This window comes from Nerophis ophidion, linkage group LG15 (genome assembly GCF_033978795.1).
Source record: "Nerophis ophidion isolate RoL-2023_Sa linkage group LG15, RoL_Noph_v1.0, whole genome shotgun sequence".
Lineage (NCBI taxonomy): Eukaryota > Metazoa > Chordata > Actinopteri > Syngnathiformes > Syngnathidae > Nerophis > Nerophis ophidion.
The window spans coordinates 21937226-21959449 of NC_084625.1; the positions used below are offsets into that span (position 1 = coordinate 21937226).

General features: G+C 39.6%; 1 protein-coding gene across 9 annotated transcripts in view; it reads right to left on the reverse strand.

Moving 5' to 3' along the window:
* The window catches only part of LOC133569438 (receptor-type tyrosine-protein phosphatase mu-like), a 106054-nt gene that overhangs the window by 82803 nt on the left and 1027 nt on the right, over positions 1-22224 (reverse strand). The gene's annotated exons all lie outside the window — the stretch shown is intronic.

A 22224-nucleotide genomic window follows, 5' to 3' on the forward strand; every position in this document is an offset into this window, starting at 1 on the left:
CCTTCCGACTATCAGGTACTATTTAACTCACTGAAAGACTAGCAACACAATAGAAAGATAAGGGATTTCCCAGAATTATCCTATTAAATGTGTCTAAAAACATCGGATCCGTCCCAATGCAATCGCGTTTTTTTTTTTACTTTTTTTTTTTTTCCTAGTCCGTCGCTATCAATATCCTCAAACACGAATCTTTCATCCTCGCTCAAATTAATGGGGAAATTGTCGTTTTCTCGGTCCGAATAGCATTTTTTGTTGGAGGCTCCCATTAAAAACAATGTGAATATGTGAGGAGCCATCTCACGGGTGACGTCCTCGTCTGCGACTTCCGGTAGAGGCAGGGCTTTTCTCTTAGCACCGAAAGTTGCGAACTTTATCGTGGATGTTATCTACTAAATCCTTTCAGCAAAAATATGGCAATATCGCGAAATGATCAAGTATGACACATAGAATGGACCTGCTATCCCCGTTTAAATAAGAAAATCTAATTTCAGTAGGCCTTTAAATGTCCTTTCAATGTGTCTAAGTGTCCTAGGTGTGTCTCGATGTACTGTATGTCCCAATGGGACCGCTCCGTGCTACGTCTCCATGACAACGGTCTTTCAGCAAATAATTTCTTTGACATGAGATTATTAAATAGTCAGCATGTCTTCAAAAGATTACACGTATGTGTATGTGTGCGCGCGCGTGTGTGTGTGTGTGTGTGTGTGTGCGCGCGCGTGCGTGTGTGATTTAATCCCTGTTTGGAGATGTCAGTCTGATTAGTGTTGTGGCCCAAATCCCAGATCATATTCAAAGGATTATTGTTTGAAGATATGCGTGTGTGTGTGTGTGTGTGTGTGTCTGTGCGTAAATGTGTGTGTGTGTGTGTGTTAGAGAGAGACAGAACTAATGAGATGTGGATTAGTGTGTGTGTGTGTGTTGTCAGTATAATCTGTATGTTGTGTGTTCAGCAGGTTTGATGGTTTTGTTTACTTAAATTTTCAGCAGAGTTTGAAGGGGTGTTGACCTATGCCCCCCTCACCCCATCTGCCTCTCTGACACACACATCCACAAACACACGCTTCACACACTACAAAATAAACATATATGAAATATAAATGATTACTGAGATTGTTATCAGGATAATTATGATAATTATTGGAAACATGCTGCCAGCTAACACACTCATTAAACAGCACACACAGACACACACACATTGCCAGAGGCTTATAGCCAACCTATATTAGTGCAATACCGCGTGTGCACGTGTTTGTGCATGGTGAACATAGAAGAGGTCACCAAAGGTAAAACAAAGGTGACACATCATCTGAAATCATCTTCATATGTGTGATCTTTTTTATGTGTGTGTTCTTTTCTCGATACGGACACACACACACACACAGGTAAGGCAGGACAAGTGCCTCCATGGATGTGGGAGGGGGCCGTCTAAGTGCCCCTCAGGTCTGACTAGCAGCAAGTTTGCATTAGTGGAACCCCATGAGCGCGCTCCAGGCGACACACACACACACACACACACACACACACACACACACACACACACACACACACACACACACACACACACACACACACACACACACACACACACATTTCCAGTCCGTTTACTTCACATTCTTTCTCATCATATGTCTGAATGCCCTTACCGTAGACCTATATGTCCTTACTACATGTCTAAATGTCCTCACTGTGTGTCTAGATATTCTCATTGTGCGGCCTGGTGTCCTCAGCGTCCAAGTGTCTTTAAACTGTGTCAAAGTGTCCCCACAATGTGTCTGAATTAGGTTTGTGCAAAATTGCAAACTGAATTCAGAATATCTCCCAAATTCCAATAACATTCAATGAATTTGAATTGTGATTGCTAACACAAATTACAATTGCAATTCCATGAAATTCCATTTGATAATTGCCTACCAGACCTGGTCCACAATCCGGTTTGCAGGACGTCCCAAGTTCGGAAAAAAATGTTTTGTTTTTTTCCATTTTTAAATCTGTCCTGTCCAGCTGCTCAGGCAAATCATATTAATAATGTAGATGCCCATATATGTTGTACATATTTACTTTACAAAAGAGAAGTGTGGAATACTTCTCTTGTTGCCTTATTTGTATTTGACTTTATTAAATGTTTGTATAGTTCTTGGCGTAGCAGGAGTGGGTAGAAAGAAGAATATATATATATATATATATAAACACACTCACACACACACACACACACACACACACACACACACACACACACACACACACACACACACACACACACACATACATCAGGGTTGTTAAGAGTGTTAAGAGCCACCGCCTAATCTAAAGTCTTAACAAGCTGCTCCGCTCAGTTCTGCCTCTGCCTCTGTCAGTATGTCTCTGTAGCACCCAGCATTGTCCCACCCACAGAATCATCTGATTGGTTGCATGCTGAGCGGTAATAGCCAATCATCAGTGCGTATTCAGAGCGCATGTAACAGCCAGTATACATACAGCAATGTTAATATTTGGTCATATCCAAATATTAACATTGCTGTATGTATACTTTTGACCCAGCAGACTTGGTCACTTTTTCAGTAGACCAATAATGAATTCATTAAAGAACCAAACTTCATGAATATTTTTTTGTGACAAACAAGTATGTGCTCCAATCACTCTATCACAAAAAAAAAAGTAGTAGAAGTTATTGGAAACTCAAGACAGCCATGACATTATGTTCTTTACAAGTGTATTTAAACTTTTGACCATGACTGTATGTGTGTGTATATGTGTATATATATATATATATATATATATATATATATATATATATGAGTATATACTGTATGTGTATGTATGTTAAAAACAAATTTAAAAAATAAAATAAAATTAAAGTATATATATGCATTTGTACTGTATATATATGTGTATATATATATATGCATATACATATGTTTATATGCATATATATGCATATGTGTGTATATATATATGCATATATGTGTATCTATGTGTTTGTATATATGTAGATGTGTATATATGTACGTGTGTATTTATGTATTTGTATACATCTATGTGTACGTGTGTATATATGTATATGTTTGTATATGAATGTGCATTTATATGAATATACGTATGTATTGTATATAACATACATACATATGTATGTATGTTATATATGAAATAAGCAAGATGGCGGCCCCCGGACGGGCTGCGACACTGCGGTGCTCTTGCTAAAGATGGAACATTTGGCGGAAATGCCGGACAGTTCTCCAGACTTCATGGCTGGCTCGCATCGTGGTCACTCCGTGATCACGTACGACCGCCAGACACTTCTGGATATGGACATATCGGGCCGTTTTGGACTGATAGACGCGGGCTTGTTCGACGTGCAAACTAGCATGGGAATACGTCGGCGGCTACATCCAGCGGCCTGTGAAGCAGCGGAGTCTAGTAGCAGCGGGGGCCATCTACGGAGCAGACGCCAGCGGTGTTATCGGAAACGCGGATGCCGAGCGGGGCTTAAAACAAAGCAGAAGGCTAATCCCCACAGAACACCACTTCCCTCCATCCTGCAGCCAGATTTAAATGGAAGATGCGAGACTACTGGTCTGGGTAAGGAGTCAGTTAAATTAGAACAAGTTTTTTCTGCTTTGAGTGTTTCAGAGTTGGACATGTGTTTTACTGAGGTGGCTAACTATGATGCGTGCAGTTTATCAAAGCAACAAACAAACAATCGGAAAATCCCCGTTACTGAGGTGGCTAACTATGATGCGTGCAGTTTATCAAAGCAACAAACAAACAATCGGAAAATCCCCGTTACTGAGATGGCTAACCATGATGCGTGCAGTTTATCAAAGCAACAATCAAACAATCGGAACATTCCCGTCGTATCAATTCCTAGATATGGTCGTAATTATACTGAATGCACTGGGCATAATAAACACAACATTATTAATATTGCTACTACGGATAATTTGATAAAAAATTCCCTAAAACAGCCCACTACCTATAATATAGGTTTTTTAAACATAAGATCATTGTCTCCCAAAACGTTGTTAATTAATGATATCATCAGAGACAACAATCTTAACGTCATCGGTCTCAGTGAAACCTGGCTTAAACCAAACGACTTTTTTGCGCTAAATGAGGCATGTCCTCCTAACTTTACACATGCGCATACTGCCCGTCCGCTTAAAAGGGGTGGGGGGGTCGCACTAATATACAATGAAAACTTTAACCTTAGTCCTAACATAAATAATAAATATAAATCGTTTGAGGTGCTTACTATGAGGTCTGTCACACCGCTGCCTCTACACCTGGCTGTTATCTACCGCCCCCCAGGGCCCTATTCGGACTTTATCAATGAATTCTCAGAGTTCGTGGCTGATCTAGTGACACACGCCGATAATATAATCATAATGGGGGACTTTAATATCCATATGAATACCCCATCGGACCCACCGTGCGTAGCGCTCCAGACTATAATTGATAGCTGTGGTCTCACACAAATAATAAATGAACCCACGCATCGCAACGGTAATACGATAGACCTAGTGCTTGTCAGGGGTATCACCGTTTCCAAAGTTACGATACTCCCGTACACTAAAGTATTGTCCGATCATTACCTTATAAAATTCGAGGTTCAGACGCATGTTCGTCAAACTAATAATAATAATAACTGCTATAGCAGCCGCAACATTAATACGGCCACAACGACAACTCTTGCTGACCTACTGCCCTCGGTAATGGCACCATTCCCAAAATATGTGGGCTCTATTGATAACCTCACTAACAACTTTAACGACGCCCTGCGCGAAACCATTGATAACATAGCACCGCTAAAGTTAAAAAAGGGTCCAAAAAAGCGCACCCCGTGGTTTACAGAAGAAACTAGAGCTCAGAAATTATTATGCAGAGAGCTGGAACGCAAATGGCGCACGACTAAACTTGAGGTGCACCATCAAGCATGGAGTGATGGTTTAATAACTTATAAACGCATGCTTACCTTAGCTAAAGCTAATTATTACTCAAATCTCATCCACCGTAATAAAAACGATCCTAAATTTTTGTTTAGTACGGTAGCATCGCTAACCCAACAAGGGACTCCTTCCAGTAGCTCCACCCACTCAGCTGATGACTTTATGCAATTCTTTAGTAAGAAAATTGAAGTCATTAGAAAGGAGATTAAAGACAATGCGTCCCAGCTACAACGGGGTTCTATTAACACTGACACGATTGTATATACGGCGGATACTGCCCTCCAAAATAGTTTCTCTCGTTTTGAGGAAATAACATTAGAGGAATTGTTACAACGTGTAAATGGAATAAAACAAACAACATGTTTACTTGACCCTCTTCCTGGGAAACTGATCAAGGAGCTCTTTGTATTATTAGGTCCATCAGTGCTAAATATTATAAAAAAAGCGGTTATTCATCCTCTTCTTAAAAGACCTAACCTCGATCCTGACCTCATGGTAAACTACCGACCGGTGTCTCACCTTCCCTTTATTTCAAAAATCCTCGAAAAAATTGTTGCGGAGCAGTTAAATGAACACTTAGCGTCTAACAATCTATGTGAAACCTTTCAATCCGGTTTCAGGGCAAATCACTCGACAGAGACAGCCCTCGCAAAAATGACTAATGATCTATTGCTAACGATGGATTCTGATGCGTCATCTATGTTGCTGCTCCTCGATCTTAGCGCTGCTTTCGATACTGTCGATCATAATATTTTATTAGAACGTATCAAAACACGAATTGGTATGTCAGACTTAGCCCTGTCTTGGTTTAACTCTTATCTTACTGATAGGATGCAGTGTGTCTCCCATAACAATGTGACCTCGGACTACGTTAAGGTAACGTGTGGAGTTCCCCAGGGTTCGGTCCTTGGCCCTGCACTCTTCAGCATCTACATGCTGCCGCTAGGTGACATCATACGCAAATACGGTGTTAGCTTTCACTGTTATGCTGATGACACCCAACTCTACATGCCCCTAAAGCTGACCAACATGCCGGATTGTAGTCAGCTGGGCGTGTCTTAATGAAATTAAACAATGGATGTCCGCTAACTTTTTGCAACTCAACGCCAAAAAAACTGAAATGCTGATTATCGGTCCTGCTAGACACCGAACTCTATTTAATAATACAACTCTAACATTTGACAACCAAACAATTAAACAAGGCGACACGGTAAAGAATCTGGGTATTATCTTCGACCCAACTCTCTCCTTTGAGGCACACATTAAAAGAGTTACTAAAACGGCCTTCTTTCATCTCCGCAATATCGCTAAAATTCGCTCCATTCTGTCCACTAAAGACGTTGAGATCATTATCCATGCGTTTGTTACGTCTCGCCTCGATTACTGTAACGTATTATTTTCGGGTCTCCCCATGTCTAGCATTAAAAGATTACAGTTGGTACAAAATGCGGCTGCTAGACTTTTGACAAGAACAAGAAAGTTTGATCACATTACGCCTGTACTGGCTCACCTGCACTGGCTTCCTGTGCACTTAAGATGTGACTTCAAGGTTTTACTACTTACGTATAAAATACTACACGGTCTAGCTCCATCCTATCTTGCCGATTGTATTGTACCATATGTCCCGGCAAGAAATCTGCGTTCAAAGGACTCCGGCTTATTAGTGATCCCCAAAGGCCAAAAAAAGTCTGCGGGCTGTAGAGCTTTTTCATTTCGGGCTCCAGTACTCTGGAATGCCCTCCCGGTAACAGTTCGAGATGCTACCTCAGTAGAAGCATTTAAGTCTCACCTTAAAACTCATTTGTATACTCTAGCCTTTAAATAGACTCCCTTTTTAGACCAGTTGATCTGCCGTTTCTTTTCTTTTTCTTCTATGTCCCACTCTCCTTTGTGGAGGGAGTCCGGTCCGATCCGGTGGCCATGTACTGCTCGCCTGTGTATCGGCTGGGGACCTCTCTGCGCTGCTGATCAGCCTCCGCTTGGGATGGTTTCCTGCTGGCTCCGCTGTGAACGGGACTCTCGCTGCTGTGTTGGATCCGCTTTGGACTGGACTCTCGCGACTGTGTTGGATCCATTATGGATTGATCTTTCACAGTATCATGTTCTCATAGTCATCATTGTCACCGACGTCCCACTGGGTCATTATTGTCACCGATGTCCCACTGGGTGTGAGTTTTCCTTGCCCTTATGTGGGCCTACCGAGGATGTCGTAGTGGTTTGTGCAGCCCTTTGAGACACTAGTGATTTAGGGCTATATAAGTAAACATTGATTGATTGATGTATGTATGTATATCTATATTTGTGTGTGTGTATGTATGTATATGTATGTACTGTATATATTTATGTATATATATTTATATGTATGTACATGTATATCTGGATGTATGTTTGTATGTATCCAATGGGACTTCCTTCTCAATGTTCTATAAGTGTTGCACATAATCACTGAAATTGCCACAAACCCCCAAGGACTGAGACCTACTAGATTTGGAGCCATGATTACATCCATAAACATTGTAGCACATGTGACGTCATGTCTGCATGCAGGTCAGTTTGCGTTCACATTACACATTGCTTCTTTTTTTTTATATCGTGTAAATTACATGAAAAGATCAGACTTGAAAAAGCAATCCAAATCAGATATCCTACTCTGCAGTGTGAACACAGCCTAAATCTGATGGATAACTTTCAAGTTATAGAAAATTGTGGTAAAATACTTAATTTTCCTGAATGTTTTACTTAATCCAATTACAAAACCTAAAACCAGTGAAGTTGGCACGTTGTGTAAATTGTAAATAAAACAGAATACAATAATTTGAAAATCCTTGTCAACTTATATTCAATTGAATACACTGCAAAGACAAGATGTTTAATGTTGGAAATGAGAAACTCAATTTTTGTTGGCAAATATTAGCTCATTTGGAATTTGATGCCTGCAACTTGTTTCAAATAAGCTGGCATAAGTGGCAAAAAAGACTGAGAAAGTTTAGGAATGCTCATCAAAGACTTATGTGGAACATCCCACAGGTGAACAGGCTAATTGGGAACAGGTGGGTGCCATGATTGGGTATAAAAGCAGAAATGCTCAGTCATTCACAAACAAGGATGCGGCGAGGGTCACCACTTTGTGAACAAATGCATGAACAAATTGTCCTACAGTTTAAGAACAATATTTCTCAACCAGCTATTGCAAGGAATTTAGGGATTTCACCATCAACGGTCCGTACTATCATCAAAAGTTCAGAGACTCTGGAGAAATCAATCCACGTAACTTTGAATGCCCGTGACTTTTGATCCCTGCATCAAAAACCAACATCATTGTGGAAAGGATATCACCACATGGGCTCAGGAACACTTTAGAAAACCACTGTTGTTAACGACAGTTGGTCGCTACATCTGTAAGTGCAAGTTAAAACTCTACTATGCAAAGCCAAAGCCGTTTATCAACAACACCGAGAAACGCCACTGGCTTTTGTTGGGCCCAAGCTCATCTCAGATGGACTGATGCAAACTGGAAAAGTGTTCTTTGGTCTGACAAGTCCACATTTCAGATTATTTTTTGGAAACTGTGGATGTTGTCCTCGGGACCAAAGAGGAAAAGAACCATCCGGATTGTTATAGGCGCAAAGTTCAAAAGCCAGCATCTGTGATGGTATGGGGGTGTGTAAGTGCCCAAGGCATGGGTAATTTACAAATCTGTGAAGGCACCATTAATGCTGAAAGGTACATACAGGTTTTGGAGCAATATATGTTGCCATCTAAGCAAGGTCTTTTTCATGGGTCCCCCTGATTATTTCAGCAAGACAATGCCATCCATCTATCCATCTTCTTCCGCTTATTCAAGGTCGGGTCGCGGGGGCAGCAGCCTAAGCAGGGAAGCCCAGACTTTCCTCTCCCCAGACACTTTGTCCAGCTCTTCGCGGGGAATCCCGAGGCATTCCCAGGCCAGCCGGGAGACGTAGTCTTCCAAACGTGTCCTGGGTCTCCCCCGTGGCCTCCTACCGGTCGGACGTGCCCGAAACACCCCCCTATGGAGGCGCTCGGGTGGCATCCTGACTAGATGCCCGAACCACCTCATCTGGGTCCTCTCGATGTGGAGGAGCAGCGGCTTTACTTTGAGCACCTCCCGGATGACAGAGCTTCTCACCCTATCTCTCAGTGAGAGCCCTGCCACCCGGCGGAGGAAATTAATTTCGGCCGCTTGTACCCGTGATCTTGTCCTTTCGGTCATAACCCAAAGCTCATGACCATAGGTGAGGATGGGAATGTAGATAGACCGGTAAATTGATAGCTTTGCCTTCCGGCTCAGCTCCTTCTTCACCACAACGGATCGATACAGCGTCCGCATTACTGTAGACGTCGCACTGATCCGCCTGTCGATCTCACGATGCACTCTTCCCTCACTCGTGAACAAAACTCAGAGGTACTTGAACTCCTCCACTTGGGGCAGGGTCTCCTTAAGGGCTGGGCGATATATCGATATACACGATATATCGCGGGTTTGTCTCTGTGCCATATAGAAAATGACTAGATCGTAATATTCGAGTATACGTTCTCACGCAGTTGCTTTTAGCTGCGGGCATTACACTACAGGCTCTTCTCACTCGTTCCTGTCTCTCCTTCTCACAGACAAGCAGGCGCACAAACTTACACAAGTCACATACTGTCACGTCATACGTATACGCCCTCGCCCAGCAGAGAGGTAGCAGACTGGGTAACGTTAGCTGTGATGCTAACGTAGCTGTAAGAGTGGTAGTACGAGAGAAAGAAGGCGCAGATCTGGTAACAAATGAAGGAATACTTAATTCCCAATAAAAACAGCAGGGGGTCCATCGTCTGGCGGTGGTTCAGCTTCAACCGTAATTTGTCAAGTGTTGGGCAAAAGCGTTGTTATAAAAAGTAGCATTACTGCTAATATGTAGCATCGTTTGAAAAGCCACTCGCTAGAGAATGAAGAGAATTTCATAACGTCCATAGTAACCTACCACATAGTGAAGGACAAATACTATTTGATTTCCTATTATGCAGCTCATTTTTATTTGACACTTAAAATGTCTCTGACAATCTGGCACTTTCTGTTTTGGAAATGACATGAATGTTTGTGCCATTGCTTAATAACTTTAATAAATACACTTTTGGTCAATTGACTTAGTTGTGATTTCCCTCTCTGCATGAACGTTTAAAAGTAGCATATATGAATGCAGTATGAAGAAGAATGTTTTAATGTAGAGAGATAGAATCATCATACTGCTGTGATTACTGTATATGTATCAAGTGTTCATTCAAGGCCAAGGCAAAATATCGTAATATATATCGTATATCGCGATATGACCTAAAAATATTGAGATATTAAAAAAGGCTATATCGCCCAGCCCTATATCGAGTATCGTGACATGGCTTAAAAATATCGAGATATTAATAAAAGACCATATCGCCCAGCCCTACAGTGAGGACATTAAAACCAAGAAGACATTTTGACATACAGTGAGGGCATTAAAACAACATTTTGACATACAGTGAGGACATTAAAACACACAATGACATTTTGACATACAGTGAGGACATTAAAACAACATTTTGACATACAGTGACGACAATATAACCAAAAAGACATTTTGACATTAAAACAACATTTTGGATGTCATTGTGGCTTGTGCAGCCCTTTGAGACACTTGTAATCAAGGGCTATATAGATAAACTTTGATTGATGGATTGATGATTTTGACATACTGGGAGAGGGACATTAAAAGAACATTGTGACATACAGTGAGGACATTAAAAGAACATTGCGACATACAGCGAGGACATTAAAACAACATTTTGACATGCAGTGATGACATTAAAACCCAGAAAACATTTTGACATACAGTGAGGACATTAAAACAACAATTGTGTGTGAATTTAAATGTATTATATATAGATAATATATAGCATCTATGCAGCAACCACTGAATTGAATTATATTATATGTATTATTGTATTATATATTGTGTATATATATATTGTATATATATAGGGGTGGGACCAAATAAGTTTACTTCTTCCCACTCCCTTTGAGCCAATATTGACATCTACAAAAGATTAGCCACATGTAATGTTTTCAATGTAGGTGTAAAAATAATGTATATATATATATATATATTTCTTTTTTATTTTATGTAATTATTTTGTTTTGTTTGCATGGCTCAAAATAAACCATTCATTCATTCAATTTGACATACACTGAGGACATTAAAACCAAGAAGACATTTTGACATACAGTGACGACATTAAAACAACATTTTAACATTCAGTGAGGACATTAAAACAACATTGTGACATACATCGAAGACATAAAACAACATTTTGGCGTACAATGAGGACATTAAAAAAACAATGTGACATACAGTGAGGACATTAAAAAAACACTTTGACATACACTGAGGACATTAAAACAACATGTTCACATACAGTGGGGACATCAAAACAACATTGTGACAAACAGTGAGGACAATAAAACAACATTGTGGCATCCAGTGAGGACATTAAAACCAACAAGACGTTGTGCTATGGCACATTAAAAAAAATGTGTGTCATACAGTGGGACATTAAAACTATATTTTGAGATACAGTGAGGACATTAAAACTACATTTTGACTTACAGTGAGGACATTAAAACAACATTGTGACATACAGTGAGGACATTAAAACTACATTATGACTTACAGTGAGGACATTAAAACAACTGTGTGATATACAGTGAGGACATTAAACCTCACAAGACATTTTGACATACAGGGAGGACATTAAAACCCATAAGACATTTTGACATACAGTGAGGATATTAAAAGAACAATTCCACATACAGTGAGGACATTAAAACAACATTTTGACATCCAATGAGGACATATAAACAACATTGTGACATGCAGTGAGGACATTAAAACAACATGTTGACATACAGTGAAGACATTAAAACAACATGTTGACATACAGTGAAGACATTAAAATAACATTATGACATGCAGTGAGGACATTCAAACTCAAAACATTTTGACATACAGTGAAGATATTAAAAAACTCACAAGACATTTTGACATACAGTGAAGACATTAAAACCAAGAAGACATTTTGACATACACTGAGGACATTAAAACAACATTTTGACATACATTGAGGACAATAAACCTCACAAGCCCTGTTGACATACAGGGAGGACATTAAAAGAACATTTTGACATACGGTGAGGACATTAAACAACATTTTGATATACAGTGAGGACATTAAACAACATTGTTATAATACAGTGAGAACATTAAACAACATTGTGACGTACAGTTAGGACAATAAAACTACATTTTGTCACACTGTGAGGACATTAAAACAACACTGTGACATACAGTGAGTAAACTAAAACATTGTGACAGAGTGAGGACATTAAAACAACATTTTGACATACAGTGAGGACATTAAAACTCACTAGAAATTTTGACATACAGTGAGGACATTAAAACCCAGAAGACATGTCGATATTAAAACAACATTGTGACCTACAGTGAGGACATTAAAACATTTTGACATACAGTAAGGACAATAAAAGAACATTGTGACATACAGAGAGGACATTAAAACTCACAAACACATTGTGACATACAATGAGGATATTAAAACAACATTTTGACATACAGTAAGGACATTAAAAGAACATTGTGACATACAGAGAGGACATTAAAGGCCTACTGAAACCCACTACTACCGACCACACAGTCTGATAGTTAATATATCAATGATGAAATATTAACATTGCAACACATGGCTAATACGGCCTTTTTAGTTTACCTAAATTGCAATTTTAAATTTCCGCAAGTGTCCTGTTGAAAACGTCGCAGAATGCTGACGTGTACGCGTGACGTCACGGACTGTAGGAAATATTAGCGCTGCGCACTCACACAGCTAAAAAGTCGTCTGCTTTAACCGCATAATTACACAGTATTTTGGACATCTGTGTTGCTGAAACTTTTGCAATTTGTTCAATTAATAATGGAGAAGTCAAATTAAAAAGATGGAGTTGGGAAGCTTTAGCTACACAAACACAGTGATTCCTTGTTTAAAATTCCCGGAGGTGAAACTTTACTATGGATCAGAACGGTCAAGCGATCATGGATCCCGACCACTTGTCAACCAGCAGTTTCTTGAGAAAATTGTGGTAAAAAGTCGCCACTTACCGGAAATCAGCTGAGCTTCGGCCGTCCGTACAGCTGCCGTCAACTTCCATCAAACACTGCCGTCAACACACCCGTGGATACACCTTCCGACTATCAGGTAAGATTAAACTCACTAAAACAGTAGCAACACAATAGAAAGATAAGGTATTTCCCAGAATTATCCTGGTAATTGTGTTCAAAAAAATCTGAATCCGTCCCAATGCAATCGAGTTTTTTTTTCTTAACTTGATTTTTTTTTTTTTCTAGTCCATCGCTATCAATATCTTCAAAAACAAAATTTCATCCTCGCTCAAATTAATGGGGAAATTATCGTTTTCTCGGTCCGAATAGCTCTTTTTGTTTAAGGCTCCCATTAAAAACAATGTGAGGATGTGAGGAGCCATCAACGGGTGACGTCATCGTCTGCGACTTCCGGTAAAGGCCAGGGCTTTTCTGTTAGCGACCAAAAGTTGCGAACTTTATCGTCGATGTTCTCTACTAAATCTTTCAGCGAAATTGTGGCAATATCGCAAAATGATCAAGTATGACACATAGAATGGACTGCTATCCCGTTTAAATAAGAACATCTCATTTCAGTAGGCCTTTAAAACTCACAAGACTTTTTGACATGCAGTGAGGACATTAAAACATCATTGTGACATACAGTGAGGACATTAAACGACATTTTGACATACAGTTAGGACACTAAAGAACATTGTGACATACAGTGAGGAACATTAAAACCCAGAAGACTTTTTGACATAACGTGAGGACATTAAAAACAAAAATTTGACATACAGTGAGGACATTAAAAAACTCACAGGACATTTTGACATACAGTGAGGATATCAAAACCCAGAAGAAATTTTGACATACACTGAGGACATTGAAACAACATTTTGACATACAGTGAGGACAATAAACCTCACAGAACTTTTGACATACACTAAGGACATTAAAAGAAAATTTTGACATACGGTGAGGACATTAAAACAACATTGTTATATCCAGTGAGAACATTAAACAACATTGTGACATACAGTGAGGACAATAAAACAACATTTTGTCACACCATGAGGACATTAAAACAACACAGTTACATACGGTGAGTACATTAAACATTGTGACATACAGTGAGGACATAAAACAACATTTTAACATAGAGTGAGGACATTAAAACAACTTTTTGACATACAGTGAGGACATTAAAACAATATTTTAACTTACAGTGAGGACATTAAAACAACATTTTTGACATACAGTGAGGACATTAAAACAACATTGTGATAGACAGTGAGGACATTAAACCCAGAAGACGTGTCAACATGCAGTGAGGACATAAAAATAACATTGTGACAGACAGTGAGGACATTAAAACCCAGAAGACATGTCAACATAAAGTGAGGACATTAAAACAACATTTTGACATACAATGAGGACATTAAAACAACATTTGTGACATACAGTAAGGACATTAAAACTCACAAGACATTTTGACATACAGTGAGGACATTAAGACATGCAATGACATGTTGACATACAGCGAGGACATTAAAACTCACAGACATTTGACATACAGTGAGAACATTAAGACATGCAATGGACATGTTGACATACAGCGAGGACATTAAAACTCACAAGACATTTTGACATACAGTGAGAACATTAAGACATGCGATGACATGTTGACATACAGTGAGGACATTGACACAACATTTTGACATACAATGAGGACATTAAAACATTTTGACATACTGTAAGGACTTAAAAGAACATTGTGACCTACAGAGAGGACATTAAAACTCACAAGACATTTTTACATACGGTGAGACATTAAAATCCAGAAGACATTTTGACATACAGTGACGACTTTAAAAGAACAATTTGACATGCAGTGAGGACATTAAAACAATATTGTGACATCCAGTGAGGATATCAAACTCACAAGACGTTGTGACATACAGTGAAGACATTAAAACATCATTGTGACGGACCGGGGGGACATTAAAACGACATTTTGACATACAGTTAGGACATTGAAAGAACATTGGAACATACAGTGAGGACATTAAAACCCAGAAGACTTTTGACATACAGTAAGGACATTAAAACAACATTTTGACAATCAGAGAGGACATCAAAACTCACAAGACATTTTGACATACAGTTAGGACATCTAAAACAACATTTCGACATACAGGACATAAAACAACATTTTGACATACATTGAGGACATTAAAACAATATTTTGACATACATTGAGGATATTAAAACAACATTTCGACATACAGGACATTAAAGGCCTACTGAAACCCACTACTACCGACCACGCAGTCTGATAGTTTATACATCAATGATGAAATATTAACATTGCAACACATGCCAATACGGCCGGTTTTGTTACGAAATTGCAATTTTAAATTTCCCGTGAAGTTCCTGTTGGCGCGTGCTTGTGACGTTATTGGTTGGAGGCGGACATTTTATCCCAGCACCACTTACGGCTAAAAGTCGTCCGATTTAATCGCATAATTGCACAGTATTTTGGACATCTGTGTTGCTGAATCTTTTTCAATTTGATCAATTAATAATGGAAACTATTATAAAGAAGAATGCTGTGGTGGAAAGCGGTGGATTGCAGCTGCCCTTTAGCAACCAAAACACAGCCGGTGTTTCTTTGTTTGTTGTGAAGCTTTACTATGGAACAGAGCGGTCAAGCGAACATGTTTTCTCTACCACATGTCGACCGGCAGGTTTCGGTGAGAAATTGTGGTAATTAGTCGGCTCTTGCCGGAGACATGAGCGGAGCTTGTGTCGTTCTTCCTGCAGCAGCTGTCAAATAGGCAGCTGCGACTTTCTTGGCTCCTCCATGGCTTCCATCAGAGACACTGGCGGTCACCAAACCCCTCCGACTTTCAGGTATGACTTTATAATCTCACTAAAACACTAGTAACACAATAATAAGATCAGGGATTTTCCATATTTATCCTAGTAAATGTGTCTAATAACATCTGAATCGCTCCCACTCCTGTTGCCTTTTTTTTTCTCTCTAGTGCTTCACTCTAACTTTCCTCATCCACGAATATTTCATCCTCGCTCAAATTAATGGGGAAATCGTCGCTTTCTCGGTCCAAATCGCTCTTGCTGCTGGTGGCTAGGATTAATAACAATGTGAGGATGTGAGGAGCCCTACAACTCGTGACGTCACGCGCACATCATCTGCTACTTCCGGTACAGGCAAGGCTTTTTTATTAGCGACCAAAAGTTGCGAACTTTATCGTCGATGTTCTCTACTAAATAATTTCAGCAAAAATATGGCAATATCGCAAAATGATCAAGTATGACACATAGAATGGACCTGCTATCCCCATTTAAATAAGAAAAACTAATTTCAGTAGGCTTTAAAACAACATTTTGACATACATTGAGGACACTATAACACACAATGACACTTCGACATACAGTGAGTGAAGTCATTAAACTACGCAATGAACACAATTAAAAAGAGTGAAGACATTTAAACACACAACGTGGACATTTTGACAAGGTGTGGACATTTAAACACACTATGAGGACATTAAGAAGCCGATGAGGACAATCCAACACAAAGTGTGTCTGTTTACACACACTGAGGTCCACATTCAGGTGTGAGGCACACCGTTTCTGATTAAGCATCCCAGTTTGAAGGCGGAGCTTATTTTTACCCAGGTTTATTTTGACATGTTAGTGTAGCGTTTTACATCGCAGACTTCATGCACCTGACATGTTTACCAAAAGTTACTTTGACAGCAAAGAGGGCGGGGGCCTATTCAGCTGCAGTAACATGCAGCAAGTTGCCTTCAAGACACACACACTTCGCAGCCTCCATCTCATCTCCCACGTTAAACAAAAGGAGCGTAAATCCGACTTCCTAATCCTCGCTGGTGTTGCGCACGCTGCGTCTCTAGGCGGCCACAGTAATCCCGCGAGCCGCACTCGCGGCTCAGTGTCGCCCGGAGCCGCCACTGTGCCAATGAAGGCCTGTTAAGACTTTGTGTTGATGCCTTTTTCCATGCAATGCAACACAAAGCAGACCACTAAAGACACCAAAGAACGAGAAGAAGAAGCACGTCCAGGAGCAGTGCTTCTCCAGCAAATCACGTCAAACGTACATCATCATTTTTTTGAACCGTAGTCTCATTTATACAAACAGAGACACACACACACACACACACACACACACACACTGGGAGTGTGTGAGCTTCATTAAAATCCTGACGAGACAAAACAAAGAGCTGACCTGACTGCAACTACACACACACACACACACACACACACACACACACACACACACACACACACACACACACACACTCAAGGAGAAAAGGTAAAGTCCTGAATCAGCGACAGGCCGAACCTGGACACATCAGGTCACTAGGGAGTGTGTGTGTGTGTGTGTGTGTGTGTGTGTGTGTGTGTGTGTGTGTGTGTGTGTGTGTGTGTGTGTGTGTGTGTGTGTACACTCGGCTGTATATTAAACAAACACGTTGCAGACAAACTGTACAGCACTATAGAAGCCATTTTGCATGTAACATGACTTTGTTGTTTAGTTGTCCTCATCACAAGGAGCCACTTAGTCAGAGTTAGCCTGGCTTAGCACAAATGGACATTAGCCAAGCCTAGCGATACACACGGAAAATAGACTTATCTAGCTAAGCACAATACAACATTAAAGGCCTACTGAAACCCACTTTTACTCACCACGCAGTCTGATAGTTTATATATCAATGATGAAATATTAACATTGCAACACATGCCAATACGGCCTTTTTAGTTTACTAAATTACAATTTTAAATTTCCCGGGAGTTTCGTCTTCAAAACGTCGTGTAATGCTGACGTGTACGCAAGACGTCACAGGTTTTCAGGAAGTATGAGCGCTGCACACACACACAGCTAAATGTCGTCTGCTTTAACGGCATAATTATACAGTTTTTTGGACATCTGTGTTGCTGAATCTTTTGCAATTTGTTCAATTAATATAATTGGAGAAGTCACAGTAGAAAGATGGAGTTGGGAAGCTTTAGCCACACAAACACACGGTGATTCCTTGTTTAAAATTCCTGGAGGTGAAACTTTACTATGGATCAGAGCGGTCAAGAGAACATGGATCCCGACCAGATGTCAACCAGCAGGTTTCGGTGAGAAATCTGTGGTTAAAAAGTCAGTTCTTACCGTAGAAAAGCTGAGCTTGTGCCGTCCATAGCTGCCGTCGACTCCCCTGATACACTGCGCGTCAAGACACCCGTGGAGCCACCTTTCCGACTATCAGCTACTATTTAACTCACTAAAAGACTAGAAACACAATAGAAAGATAAGAGATTCCCCAGAATTAACCTAGTAAATGTATCTAAAAACATCGGAATCCGTCCCAGTGCAATCGCGTTTTTTTTTTCTAGTCCGTCGCTATCAATATCCTCAAACACGAATCTTTCATCCTCGCTCAAATTAATGGGGAAATAGTTGTTTTCTCGGTCCGAATAGCTCTTTTTGTTGCAGGCTCCCATTAAAAAAACAATGTGAATATGAGAGGAGCCATCAAACATGTGACGTCATCGTCTGCGACTTCCGGTAGAGGCAGAGCTTTTGTCTTAGCACCGAAAGTTGCGAACTTTATCGTGGATGTTCTCTACTAAATCCTTTCAGCAAAAATATGGCAATATCGCGAAATGATCAAGTATGACACATAAAATGGACCTGTTATCCCCGTTTAAATAAGAAAATCTAATTTCAGTAGGCCTTTAAGTTCAAACAACACATGGCGGTGGTGGTAGTGGACAGTAACCTCGCATGGTATGTGCCACATTTGCAACGCACATTGCAAACATGACAACTTCCAGCCGTGCTACTACAACTGTACGGCTTTGAGTCGTAAAAAAAAATCCCGAAATAGCCACGCATGTGCATTCAAAGTATTTGGAGAGTGAAAAAAATGGAGCTCTTCAACTATGACCATTAAAATGCGAGTTTATTTATTTACCACAATCACCCAGAGTCAAAGCAAATATGGAAAGGGCATCTTCAAATTTGAATATTGAACAATGACTCATTAAGGATGGATAAAAGTTATTTTATTTTTTAAGTGTAGTTGTTGATGATTAGAGGTTATTGGTATACACTTAGGTTTATCATGTTTTTTTTTGTTATATTGTAAAATGCCTACATTTTGGCAAAAACTATCAACAAGTAAGAAGAGAAGTTGCTGACTTAAGTGTATATACAAACAGACCTGGCAACTCAGTAAATCGAGCAGTGACAAGCATAAAATGATCTTCCCGAGCACAAATGATGGAAAATATTAGCATAGAGATAAGGCGTTAGGGTATCTTACCAAAAACTCATTGTGGGATTTTAGCTTTTTTTAGCATTTTGAGGAAATCTACTTAAAAAACATATTTTTAGTTGAAATTATTTTTTTTCAACATTTAAAACACCTTTTTGTGGTCTAAATCAGTGATTCTGTGAACATTTTTTTAATTCAAGTACCCCCCCCTAATCGGAGCAAAGCTTTTTTGGTTGAAAAAAAGAGATAAAGAAGTAAAATACAGCACTATGTCATCAGTTTCTGATTTATTGAATTGTATAACAGTGCAAAATATTGCACATTTGTAGTGGCCTTTTCTGAACTATTTGAAAAAAAAGATATGAAAATAACTAAAAACTTGTAGTAAAATAACAAGTGATTCAGTTATAAATAAAGATTTCTACACATAGAAGTAATCATCAACTTAAAGTGCCTCTTTGGGGATTGTAATAGAGATCCATCTGGATTCATGAACTTAATTCTAAACATTTCTTCACAAAAAAAATACATCTTTGACATCAATATTTATGGAACATGTCCAAAAAAAATCTCGCTGTCAACATTGAATATTCTATTGTTACATTTCTTTTCACAGTTTATGAACTTACATTCATATTTTGTTGAAGTATATTCAATAAATAATATTTATAAAGGATTTTGAAGGGGACAAGCGGTAGGAAATGGATGGATGGCACTTTGACAGTGTCTTCTCCCTACCAACCATGTTGTTGTTTTTAGTGCTTCCATAGCGGGTCTTCTGATAAATTAAGTTATACGAAAAGGGACAAGCAGTTGAAATGGACGGATGGATATGCGCTACTTTGTATTACAAATGGGAACAGCGGAGGATTCATGTGCCTGTACGAGCCAGTCTGCCCCACAACAAGAAGATAAAAAAGGAGAAAAGACTGGAATGTCCGACTACAATGTCGGACGTATGCAAAGCTCTTTGGGTAATGAAGATATCCGCTGAGGACACAACTGGGAGAAATGTCACACATTAGGGAAATTCCAAACGGCTTGTTTGGAGGAATCCTGAATGAAGGCATTTTTTTAAATATATAAATACCTCCGCCAGGGTTTCTTTTAACATTTTTGGGTCTTTTGCAATCCCAGATACACAAAAACACATATACTAATAATACCATGAACTGATTTACGTGGACCCCGACCTAAACAAGTTGAAAAACTTATTCAGGTGTTACCAATTAGTGGTCCAATTGTACGGAATATGTACTGTACTGTACAATCTACTAATAAACTTTTCATTAGTCAAACAATCATGTAAGAAAAGTTGGTTTTGCATAAAAGGTTTCCTTTACACAAACAACTTTAGCACAGAACATAGAGGATTTTAGCCTGGCTTTAGCAGACACCATTAGCTTAGCACAAATCACAGCAGAACCAACTTGCCAACCCTCCCGATTTTTCCGGGAGACTCCGAATTTCAGTGCCCCTCCCAAAATTCTCCCGGGGCAACCATTCTCCCCAATTTCTCACGATTTCCACCCGGGCAGCAATATGGGGGCGTGCCTTAAAGGCACTGCCTTTAGCATCCTCTCTCACTTGAAAAGGAGACTATTATATAATGTCACCGTATCCATAGGTTTATCTATTACCCATAGAGTAGGCAGGCACTGTCTATTTATTCCAGCCGGCACGTTAATACACTGACACACAACATCCGGATTCCCATCATGCATTGCTTCAAAACTACGGCATGTAGTAATGTCCGATAACATAACAGAGACGATGACGACAAGTAAGAAGAAGTACGTTGCAAGTCACAAAATGATAGGAAAAAAATAATTTCAGTTCATCCAGGACAGCTCAAAGAGGGGGGGGGGTATGCTGCCAGCAAATTTTGTAGATCAGACTTCTCAATTGAACACGGGTGACCAAAAGGATATACTCAAGAAATACTTGAAAATAAATACACACTCCATCTCCCGAATTCAGAGGTATCAAGGTTGGCGAGCATGGGCAGCACCCAGCTTGTGTTAGCGCAACGAATGGTGGACGACGGCCTTTACACCTTTGCTTGTCACATTAAAAATGGCAGAAATTAGCTTAGCCTAGTGCAACACATTCAGGACTTTGCCCGGACAGCAGTGTCCTAAAAACAAGCAGACGTGCTCATTTGCATCGCTCCATCAACACAATTATCAGAGCATGGCGGCCATCTTGGACGATGGACACTTTCATTTCATTCTCGACAGCTTCCCTCACACACACACACACACACACACACACACACACACACACACACATACACACATTACACACATACACACATACACACATACACACACACACACACACACACACACGTACACGTACACGTACACGTGCACGCGCACACGCACACACACACAGCTTCATTTAGCAACATGAAAAGTAGTCAGCTGCCAGATAATCATTCAACATTGTTGATCAATTGAAGTTACAATTAATTGATTGTTTGCCAACTAATGATTGTTGCATTGGTAACTGACAAGTGATGGACAATTTAGACTTCCTTCTTTGTGACCTTTGACCACCACAAGTGCTTGTAGAAAACCTTTCTACTTGATTTAATTGATCTAATACAGTGGTTCTCAAATGGGGTATGTGTACCCCTGGGGTACTTGAAGGTATGCCAAGGGGTACGTGAGATTTTTTTTTAAATATTCTAAAAATAGCAACAATTCAAAAATCTTTTATGATATATTTATTGAATAATACCTAACAAAATATGAATGTAAATTCATAAACTGTGAA